Below are 12,175 nucleotides of genomic sequence, written 5' to 3'. Positions count from 1 at the left end.
TACTCCAAGGGAGACTGTAGCCGTTTTTCAAAGTACTGGCAGGTTACCATAGGCTTTGCTATCTCTCTAGCTTGCAGGCCAAGTCTTTTGTTGTGATTGCCAACACAGTTGCGAGCAGGCAGAATGTGGTGAGCCCGGTAGCGGTGAATGGGACTGCGACCATTCCAACATGGCCAACATCCTCGACCAACCCAGATGTAAGGGGCTCGGTCTAGCGGATGGTGTGTGTCGAATGAGCATGGCCACTGAAGAGGAGGACGGAGAGCGAACTGCGGGTGTGGAATGGCAGAGAGCAGTATCAGACACGAAGGATTGCGGAAGAGGACCTGAACCGGAGAGTCGCAAGAACCAGGAGCCAGGAGGACGAGAAAGGAGCGACTTACGCCACGGAGCCGGAAGGAGACCTTGAATGGAGGAGACTCTCAGAGAGCATAACTCGAGAGACTGGTGCTTCCCTACAAGACGAGGAGGCTGGGTTTGCCATCACCAAGGCCCAGGAGGGTCGTGGAGTCAGGCAAGTGCCAGCTACACGTTCTTTCTCAGTGAAGGGTTGGTGGTCAAGGTTGAGGGGCACACCTTAGTGAGCACATTTGTTCCTTCCCCTCCTAGTCACTACACTTGAGGACACTGGTGAAGGAGTACTAACCCCCGCCCCCCATTTAGAGATATAAGAATACATTGGCCTGAACACTTTGTTTCTTTTTTTGGGTTGACTCGTCTCTCCTGAGGGCCACCGCTTGGGAAGGAAGAAGACCTGGGATAACTGGGGTGGAGGCGAGGACATTTCATTTGGGACTATTTAGAGACTATCTATAAGGCTGGAAGGACCCGTGTATGGTGAAGATCACAAGATGTGATAAAAACCAGTTACAATAAAGAGAAGAGCTACCACAATAATGTCCATATCTTGAATAAGGGAGGGTGTCATGGGTCCGTCCAGTGCATGCGACGACACGGAGTTTCACTCCAAAGGTTCTGAGCTCATTTGCAGTTCTTGCTGGGCAGTGACTCTTCTTCGTCCTTCTTCACTTAACCCATCAAATCTGAGTTCTTGGGTTCAGGGGTGCCGCCTAATTGTACAACTTATGGTGTTATGGGGAGTGATGGGTAGTAGCCAATGGGCCACCTACCTTTAAGGAGTCTACATCCTCTATATGACAATTTCCTGTGGGATTGGGTATACCCCTGACCCTAGAATGCTAACCCTGCCCAATCAAGATGGAGAATCTGAAAAGAGGGGTCCACATCAGCTGGTCCACCTTAGGGGTGGTGCCTGCTCAATGTGGATTCACCTTCTAATTTTACACATTTTCCTGCCTGTCTTACCGCCAAAGGTGGGCTCAGGACAGGGTGGTTGGCATCTGCACTATCTGGAGAGGCCTGGGTCACACTACACAGACGGCAAGGTCTTTGAAGCCCTGGGAAGGCTCGTCCTGCAGGGAGGAAGTGTAAACAGCTCCATCCAGAGCAGGCTTTGTTCCTGACCTCGGAGAGCGAAGGCTCTCACGTTAAGGAGCCAGAAACTTGTCTAGGATGGCTGACTGGCCGAGACCAGTCAGTAAACATGCTAGTAGTCTGTAGATTTTCATAAGCCACCTCTAAGGTGCCCTCAGGGTGCATTTCTTAATAAATCCGATACTAGCATCTGTGTGGGTTTATTAAGATGAAATGTTGGTACAAAGCATCTGGCGGTATAGTGAAGCCATCATGTAGCTGGGGAATTTTATTTGTGAGTGTCCAGCCCATGTGCTTGGTATGGCTTTGCTGTGCACTTGTGGTGTCTAAGGGTGAACTTAGACATCAAAGGGACACATCCACTTACGCAGATATGCCCACACATGGGTAAAGTGCACCCTGCCTTAGGGCTGTTAGGCCTGCTGTATGGGTGACTTACCTCTACCACATGCAGTGTTAGGTAGGCATGGCACATGGGAATGTGTTGGATAGAAGTGTATTGTGTACACCAGTTTTCTTATTATGTAGTAAATGTTGTTTTCTACTGTTTCAAAAACAAGAATACTCCACTATTGCATGTGACACTGACTTGTGTGCTGCCAAACAGTGTGAAATCTCACATGTAACCCAAACGTTTTTCCAACATATTTTCCTTTTGATCTCTGTTACCACCACAGGGTTCATGTTTGTTTCTATGCTAATACAAAAACCACCCCTTATGCTAATACATAAACCACCCCTGCTCTTATGAAAACTAACATGTTTTTTGCGAAAAAGCTCTTTTCATTTATTCAATTTGTTTAAACAGGTTGCTTTAAGCTGAAATAGTTGTACTGTTTCTCAGCGCATTACTACTTCAGGGCACTCTGTAAATGAAACAGTAAAACACAGAGGATATGAGCTGTAAAACGTCATAATACATAAGTTCTAACCACATATCACATGCAACAATTACAAATACATTTAAACTCAATCCAAGATATACTGGATGCTTCCCGATTGAAAAAGACTAACAACATGTACACAAGACAAAACATCCAGTGAAGTATTTTCTGATGTAATATGTTGCAGAAACTGTAAGAAAGTAGGATCCTTCTGGCATAGATACTCCCACTTTTTGCCTGGTGTCAGTGTCATTTGACTGTAGCTCACTGGGATCCTGCTAACCAGGACCCCAGTGACAGGGCTCTCTCCTCTAAGTTCTATGATAAGTAGTTTGTACACTCCACAATTGGCATACTTGGGTACCATTGTAAGTCCCTAGTATATGGTACTGAGGTAACCAGAGCATTGGTACAACAGGGGTCTCCCATGGGCTGCAGCATGTATTATGTCACCCATTGGAGCCCATGAAAACGGTGTCTGCAGAGCTGCCATCGCAGTCTGCATGAAATCGTGCCTGCACCTAATACTTTCGATATAAAGCTTTCCTTATATCCTGGTCACTGCACTTTTAACCTACAAGTCACCCCTAAGGTAGGCCCTTCAGTCCAAGGGCAGGCTGCATGGTTCCAAGTGTGAGGGTACACCTGCATGAGCAGAGGTACCTCTACAAATCCCGGACTCCATTCTCTGGGCTTTGTAAGTGCGTAGTAACCATTATAAGGTATGTAGTGGAAACTGGCAAGTCGAATACATAATGGCTGTTACAAACCTGGTCATAGTTGGCATCACCAATTCCAGTGTTAGGTGCATGATGTCATGTACTGGGGGGCTCCCTAGAGGACCCCCCCTATACATATCTGTGTACCCTTACAGGGTCTGACTACCAGCCCACACTACTGCTGACACTAGACAGTGTTCTGTCCCCCTTATGATGAGCTTAACTCAGGCAGGGGAAGCTAAACAAAGGATTTACTGTGAAGGAGAGGTGTGAATTAGGTAGGGTTGTGGCGATTCCAAGCACCTCTAGACTGCATTGAAGGGCACATTTGGTGCCCTCCTTGCATAATCCAGTTTAGCCCAGTTCAGGAGCCCCTGGCTTCTGCTTTGGCATGAAACTATACAAATGAGAGGGGAGTGTTCACCCACCTACAGCTAATCCCTAGGGAGGTGCCCAGAGTTCCTCCAAGTGGCTACTTGATTCCCGCAAGGGCAGAACGCAGGGTAGGTAGGCTGCTAGACGTGATCACTGACAACTGATTTTCGGCACACCAGTAAGCATACAATCCGGCCCACACGATTGGGGCCCGATAAACTTGTAATTGGGTCTTATCCAGAAGGTATACTACACATCCGTGTGACTAATTTAGGGTATGGTACTTGCACTGACCACTCCTACATGAGTAGATAAGGATAACTGGTCCTGATAAAATGCCATGATCTCTTAGACTATAACAATTATGAAACATATTGACCCTTTATTTCCTTACCAACTCTATTATGTGCTAGAGTAGACCATTATATTTATTTCTCGCCTCAATCCCCTTTTTTGATCATAACATAGGAATCCAGTGTTTGAATGGTTTTACTGGCTCCTATAGTTATTTTTACTACACATTTCTTCTAATCTACTCACTTTATTCACACACCTATCACACCCCGCACTTCACTTAGGCAAAAAGAAAAGAACTCTGACAGAGAGCCCCCCTGCAGGGCCCGTTGGACATTGCAGCACCGTCCCGAGGAGCTGCCCAATAATGAAGCATGACACCCTTTATGGTGTGTGAGGGCCCTTGCTCTTAAGGGAGCACTCCCTCTCATCTCCCCCTGGTACACCTTCATCTTTTCATAGGAACTGCATACCTCTTTTTGATAATGCCACTTGATTCTGCCATTCGAATCTTAGCTCTTGGGAGAATCTGACTGGCTTGGACAGCTGCGTAGCATCCCTAACCCCACATCCCCCAATAGGTGGGTCACCAGAGAAGAGGTCCTTCCCTTTTTTAGGGTTACTTAAGGGCTCCCCTGAGGGTGGGTCCTTAGATTCTTCCTGAAAAAAACTTCAAAGATCCGACTGCCTGTTGTCTGAAGACTGTTCAAAGACTCTTCTGCTGGTGGACATGAACTCTGATGTTCTTTGAGCCAGGGCCAAAGACAAAAAGGCTTTTGTTGGGAAGATTCCTGCTGCATCTATGTCCCTGTGCTTTTTCAAGTTCTGCAACTCTGAGACCGTGCATCCTTCAAGTCACCAAGGACTCAGCCTGCATCAAAGCCTGAAGGAATCTCTCTTGAAATGAAGGGGTCACTTCCCTGCATCCAGGCACCTCTACGTTGACAACCGGTTTGCTGATTCTGTGGTCCCATGGGTGGCGCCTGGCTCTGCAACACAGGTGGTGGTTTGTTGGTTCTCTAGAGACCTGACCAGTCTTCGCTGCAAATAGGGCGACTTGAGCAACTGTAATCCCTCTTCTGCTGATGTGAACCATCTCCTTGTGCACAGGGGCGTGGCCGAGCCGAGCTGCAAGATGGCCGCTCGCTAGTGTGGCTCTGCCAGCCAAGCTAGACATCGGTCAAATATCCGGGCCCCAACTGCTGACCAAGCAGCGCGAAATTTGACGGCGGAGAACCAAGTGGTGGGCAGAAAGCTGCGGAGGGACTGTGGCCCATGCCTCAGGCCGGAATGCTCAAAATGGCACAGGCACAGTGAGGAAGAAAGAGAATTGTACTCATGGCGACTGGCGGGACGGTAATCCAGCGCTGCCTACAGGGGAACATCGACAAGCTTGCTGTGACAGGCAGAGGCGCCGAGCGGTTCGGCCCGGGACCGCTGCTGTGTGTCGTTCATGCAGGCAAGATCGGGTGAGTGAGCGGCTGTCGCGAGGCCCGCCTGGACCTCCTGTCGTTCGTTGGGGCGGCTCGGGGGGCCTGAAGTGCACAGTGGATACAGGCACCAAGAACCAACAGCGCAGCCGACCTCCCCCGTGCACATTTGTTGGCTGGGGACCTGTGAGACGTAGACGCCCCCCGCGAGGCGCTCGAGGGGGTGTACCGACAAACTTCGGGATAATCGCCGCACTCCGAATTGCAGACGGAGGTGCAAGCAGAACACCTGCGGCGGTGCGCTAGGCTGGAGTAATCAACCGGCTGCGGGGCACCACTGCGGAACGAAGTGAAAACAAGGCACTTAACAACACGTGGGCAACACAACATTCTCCTGCACACACCGCACTGATAACAACTAAGAAGCAGAGAATCCAGAGAGACTAGCTGGTGGCAGTGGCCAGCGGGGACAACAATTGCCACTGACGCTGCACTGGACACTCTTTGTACAGCCACACAAGTGGGGGTAAAGGGCTGACTACCTCCCTCAGCTACGATAAACAGCAAGAAGCAGTTCAAGGGTGGTCCCCCATAAACAAGGTACTGGCGCCCTGGAATAAGTACAGCGAACATTAATAGCGTGACATGCTCTCCCTGTCACACGCCTGTGAGGGTAAGGGACTGGGGGGCCAAAAACGAAGGAGCCGCTGCTCACTGTCCACAGCAGCCCGTGGTGAATGACTAAACAACTCATGCCAACAACAGATCGAGAAACCGCAATGCACTGAGGCGGGCGCAACCAGAATTAAACACACACAGAAACAGTGCGGTGTGCCGACTGGCGCCTGTTCCCCTGATTATCGTGGAACTTCACAGGTGCTAGAAAGGGACATTGCTTGAGCACAATCAGCTAACCCACACAATCAGAGCTACCACTTCACTACGCAGAGCTCCATCCGTGAGAACTCGGGTGTGGGGTGCCCTGGCAGTTCTGGCTTCAGCATCCCCACAAGCGGTCGAAAGACGCTATAGGAGGAAAGCAGCGATGAGGAAAACAGACAATAAACAGGCAAAAATCAATTTAGAAAAACGTGCCTCAAGAATGCCAGACACTGACCCGTCACAGATAACTGTGGTGCCAGAGACGCAGTTAGAACCAGAGCAGGAGGAAGATATTAAAACAATGCTCCGTGACGTGAAGATCAGCCTTAGAGCGATAGACGTTAAACTGGACTCTCTGGTGCTGCGGATGGAACAGGTCTCCCAAAGAGTGAACAAGCACGAAGACAGAATAGACGTTTTGGAAACCAGAGTTTCAGACTTGGACGATCGCCAAGTGGAGACGCAGGAACACCTCCTCCGAATGGATAAAGTGCTGGTTGTCATCACGGCATGCAACGAAGACCTCGAAGTGAGGTCCAGGAGGAACAATGTCCGAATTACGGGAATACCGGAATCCACAAACATAACGAACATGGAAAAATTTGTGGAGGGCCTTTTAAAGAATCTCTTCAACTCTGAGCTATCGCCAATGTTTCTTGTGGAGCGTGCACATCGAACATTAGGACCCAGACCATCCCCGGGAGCTCCACCTAGAACGAACCTGGCTCACCTGCTCAACTACAGGGACAGGGATACTATCTTGAGAGTGGCCAGGGAGAAGGGGGAACTGCGGCACCAGGGAAACAGCGTCACATTCTACCCAGACTTCACCAAAGCAGTGCAGGCGGCACAACGAGAATTCATACAAGCGAAAAAGTTGTTTAAAAAAACTGGAACTAAATATGCAATGCTATATCCGGCAAAACTGAAAGTGCAGACTGAAGGGAAACCTGTTTTCGTTACAGAAGAACCAGCTGCGCTGAAATTCGTGAAGCAACATGCACGCCAACAGCGCTCCAGTAGCCATGAGAAGGACAACTCGCCACATAGTCAGCTAAGTGACAATGTCTAGTGCATGTACCCCTTCACTTGGTCCTAAACTTGAACTACACGTGTTTGGCTAAAAGGGCTGGTGGGAGGAACTGTAAACACTTCCCAGATTCCTGACTGTGTTCATATAAATGCTTTTGGGTAGTCCTATTGATGCTTGGCCACCCTGTTGCATTGTGACAGGGCAGTATGCCGGCAACCTCACGCACCCTCTGGGATGATTACCTTCAGCCTCACTTGTTGCGGGCTTATGTTTGTTCTGGGGAGGGTGGATCTGGCTACTCAATCTGATTGGGGGGTTGGTGTGGGAGGTGGGAGGGTCAGGACGGTTACTGTTTGTTCTTGTTATTTTTGCAGTGCGTATCATATAGTTTACTGGGCCGTATAGAAGGGAAAAACACTTGCTGCGGTCCGGCCTTCACAGACACGCTTTACGAGGGGTAAAGCCAAGAGTTCTGGAGGGAATATTTCACACACTGGGATTTTGATCACAATAGAGTCAAAAAATGTCCACAAGACTAATGTCTAAATTGACTTCCGTCACCTGGAATGTGCGTGGCCTGAATGACCACAGAAAGCTACGGCTGGTGCAGTCATATCTCACGCGACATGCGGTAGATGTGTCCCTCCTACAGGAGACCCGCCAAGGGGTACCACGTGCGAACGATTGAAATCCACTAGATGGAGCAAGGTCTACACATCCTGTTACTCCAATTACTCCAGAGGGGTGGCAACGTTGATCAAAAGAGGAACTTCCTGGCAAACACTTCAGGTAGTCAGTGACCCATAAGGGCGTTATCTACTACTACTGGGGACACTATTTCACCACCGGGTTCTCATCGCAAATATATATGGCACAAATGTGGAGGACCCCACCTTCTTTCAAAGGGTATGGCACCACATTCAGTCTATGGGAGATGCTGCAATACTCTCGGGAGGTGATTTTAACACTGTACTGTCATTAGAGGAGAGGGTAGGTACCTCCCGCTCACATCACCCACAGGCCGCTGCAGTACTGAGGGGATTGATTGCCGACTTTAACTTAGTAGACTCATGGCGGGTATTCCATCCTAACACACGGGAGGGCACATGTATGACACAGTAACATTTAGCATGGTCCAGATTAGACTTCTGGCTCACATCTCAAGGCCTACATTCCTGGGTCTCGGATGTGGCCCATTATGCCCACACCCTCTCGGATCACTCACCAGACACACTGACTCTTCAGATACCCAAACCCTACATACAACCTTTCACATGGCGCCTACCACCTAACGCTCTGCTGCATGCGGCTTTGAGGGAAGAAATTCACAACCAGATCACAAGCTACTTTGAACATTACATGGGTTCCGTAGAGTCTGCAGAAGTGCTATGGGAGGCCTTTAAGGTGGTTACTGGGGACACTGCACAGCGGGACAGAACAGGGTAGTCCGAGACATACGTGGCAGTTTGGGTAGGCTCGAGTTGGAGTTGCATGCCCTGGAGGCACAATATTTCACAACGCCGTCCACTATGACACTGGGGGACATTTGTAGTAATCTAACAGAATAACAGGAAGAAGCAGACAGAGATATCACATTTTTACACAAATATGCAACTGCGCGTAGATATGGAGAGGGCGACAGGCCAGGAAACACTTGCAAATCTCCTGCGCCCTCCAAGGGGATCCTCTTATCACAGCACTGAATAACCCAGCAAACGGCTTGGTACACTCTCCGCCAGATATTCTTGCCATTATGCAGGATTTCTATGCACAGCTGTACACATCTCAAATAACTCCATCAGATTCGGTATTAGAAGATTTTTTTGACTCCATAGAGCTATTGTGGTTTAGCAGAGCACATCGAGAGTACCTAGACATTCCATTCACCGTGGAGGACGTACGAAAGGCCATCGGAAGCATGCGGACAGATGAGGCTCCGGGTGCGGACGGCCTCACCGCAAAAGTTTACAAAGAATACTCTGAGTTGCTTGCCCCTCTCCTACTGACGGTATACCAGGAGGCCTTGCAGTAGGGGATCCTTCCTGGATCGATGCGTGAGGCTTTTATAATTACCCTTTTAAAACCAGACAAAGACCCCCAACAAAGTGACTCATATCGCCCACTCTCACTAATCAATCTAGATGCCAAGATTTACGCAAAATTATTATCCACAAGGCTTCAGCCATTGTTACTATTAATAGTCAGGCCGGACCAATCCGGCTTTGTGCCGGGTTGCTCGACCCCACATAACCTGCGAACGCTATTTGGGCTGTTGCACTATCTCGCCCCACATGCCTCTGTGATCACGGCGCTCCTAGACGCCACTAAGGCTATCGGGGATTTTTATTGCCGCTTCTCAGAAGACTAGGCATAAGTCCGCAATTTATTCAGGAAGTCCAGCATCTTTATACGCGACCCACTGCGAGGTTAAGGTCAATGGACTGATCTCGGAGCCAATAGCTATCACACGGGGAACTAGGCAGGGCTGACCACAGTTGCCGTTATTGTTCGAAATTGCAACAGAACCCCTGGCGGCTCGCCTGCGACAGCACCACACCAACAGAGGGATTGATTTTACCACCAGGACCTTAATCGTGTTGATGTACGTGGACGATATAACTCTGTACATGGTGAACCCTGAGGAATATTTGTCGCCTATGACATGGGAGGTTGTGCGATATAGGGGACTCTCGGGTGTGAACATCTATTGGAGCAAATCTGTGATCCTCCCGCTCACATCTGGAACTAAGGCTGTCGTGACTTATTGGTCTTGGCATCTGGACCTGTTCGCTACCTGGGTGTATGGTTCAGTAATGACATGCAGGAACTGTGGATGGCCAACTATGGTAAAACCATGGCCTGGATTGAAGACCGAGTAAAAAGATGGAAGACTCTCCCCCTCTCCTTGGCCGGCCGCATAGCTGTGGCCAAGATGATCCTTCTGCCCAAGCTACTATATCTCCTTGTCAACATCCCTTTGCCTCTCACGGTGCATTTTTTTAACCGCCTCAGATCGCTTATGATCGAGCTGGTGTGGGCCGGGGGACAGCCTAGGATATCCTGGGAAGTTTTGATGCTACCACAAGCACAAGGTGGAATGGCAGCCCCGGATTTCGTTCTCTACGCCTACAGAGCACAGGCACAATTCTTACATTTCTGGGTACACCCACACCTTTTCAGCCACATGTTGCTATTGAAATAGATAGGGCAGCGCCACTACTGTTGTCAACAGCGCTCTTTCACCCATATAAGCGTCCCCGCGCTGAAATAGACACGGTACAAGTCACCGGGTGGGAGTGGGAGAGCCTTCGTAAAAAGGGCACAATTGAATGTACTATACGCCCCGTGTATGCCAGTTTCAGGCAATCCCTTGATTCCCCCGCTCATGGAACCCAAAACACGAGAGCGCATATCCATGCATAATATTAAGACAGGTGGCGATCTCTATCTGCAGGACACCTTCCTCACACTGCAGCAAATGTGCGAGCCCACATCCCCCTCAGCGCTCGACATGCTATTATACTATCAGCTCCGGACATCCTGCAAGAGACAATTCCCAACATTTCCCGGACCCGCCTCCAACGCTGCCGGCACTTGAAACCCTATTGGTGGTGGAATCGGAGCGTAAAATCATTTAACGTATTTACAACATCACTCAAAAGGAATTTCCCATAATTTTTCCAATCTCTCGTAGGGCCTGGGAGGGGGAGTTGGGGGAAGCCATAACAGATACGCAATGGTGTAGGAGAGTAGGATCTGCTTCTTATAGTTACCCCCACTTTTTGCTGATGTTTCACTGTTTTCAACTTTTTAACCAAAGATTGCATTCTGGGGTACCCTTATAAGTCCCTAGTATATGGTATCCTATATACCCAGGGCATAGGTACCCCAGAGGCCTCTCAGGGGCTGCAGCATGTATTATGCCACCCCTGGGAGACCATTCAAAATGACACAACAGGTCTGCTACAGCAGCCTGTGTAAGGTGGTGCATGCACTCCTTACTTAGATATAGGTTCACTATATCCGTATCACTGCACATATAAACCTATCAGTCACCCCTATGGCAGGCCTGATATATCCTGAAGGCAGGGGCTGGGTTTTATGTGAGAGGGTGCCCATGCATGAGCAGAGCCCCTTTGCAGCTTTTGGAACCTTAATTCCGGGGTTGTTTGTGATGCAGCCAAACCAAATACTCTTAAGTGCATTATAACCTTGCGGGTAAATGCTAACTTTAAAACGGCTGCATGAAAATATGTTGTGTTTGGTGTCAAACGAATTGGAATCATACCTCCACACCAGTAACTGGTGTGGGAGGTATGATTCCACCCTACTAGAGGGAGAAATATGACAGCACCGGTACACCCGGTACCAGCTTTGCAAACCCTGGCATCACAAAATGGATGCTGCCAGCCACAGACACAAGTCTGCCCTCCTGCTCTGGACGAAACTCCGGCAGTGGACGGCTGGACAATAGGTTTCCTGTCACAGGGAGGTGTGACCACCTCCCAGACAGGCTTTAGAGTATTGGGGCTGGGTGGGTGCACTCTGAGAGGGCTTTGATGTCTGCACTGGGAACACATTTGGTGTCCCTGTGCATAATCCAGCTCAAACCGGTTGCAGGGGCTGCCAGCCCCTGCTCTGGCGCGAAACTGGACAAAGGACATGGGTGTAGCCAACCCTTTGTCCTGACCCTCCCATAGGTGGGTCCCCAGAGTTTGTCCCACCCCTTCCTTGGATATAAAGTAGGAACCCCTGGCTACAGGACTTTAGATTTACCTGGACGAAACTATGCTACAGAATCCCAGAACTTCAACTGTCTACACGACGTTGGATGACCGAAGAATCTCCCTTGGAGTAAAGGAGTTACTCCCCTGCAAGGCAGGCACCAAAGACGCATCTGTCTGGTTTGCAACTACGCAGCTCCTGACGGACTCTGAAGATTTTGCAAACAGGAGTTGGGTTTCCAAGCTTCCCCGAGGCCGATCCGTGCTTTCAGCAAACCTGAGATCCAAAGCCCTTGTGGTGACCGTGCAACCCGAACCCCTGGACACCGTGAACATATGCTTTTTGGCAATCCCTGAGGCTGTGCTTTGGACTACGTGT

The 12,175-nt window shown here is 49.5% G+C and overlaps 1 protein-coding gene across 2 annotated transcripts in view; it reads right to left on the bottom strand.

Annotated features, from left to right (window-relative positions):
- DNAH17 (dynein axonemal heavy chain 17) overlaps positions 1-12,175 on the bottom strand; it is a 14,992,541-nt gene that overhangs the window by 1,352,929 nt on the left and 13,627,437 nt on the right. The gene's annotated exons all lie outside the window — the stretch shown is intronic.

The sequence above is a fragment of the Triturus cristatus genome, chromosome 7 (assembly GCF_964204655.1).
Source record: "Triturus cristatus chromosome 7, aTriCri1.1, whole genome shotgun sequence".
In the NCBI taxonomy this organism is placed as follows: Eukaryota; Metazoa; Chordata; class Amphibia; order Caudata; family Salamandridae; genus Triturus; species Triturus cristatus.
The sequence above is the reverse complement of the archived record's forward strand: the minus strand, read 5'-3'. Positions and strand labels throughout refer to the sequence as shown.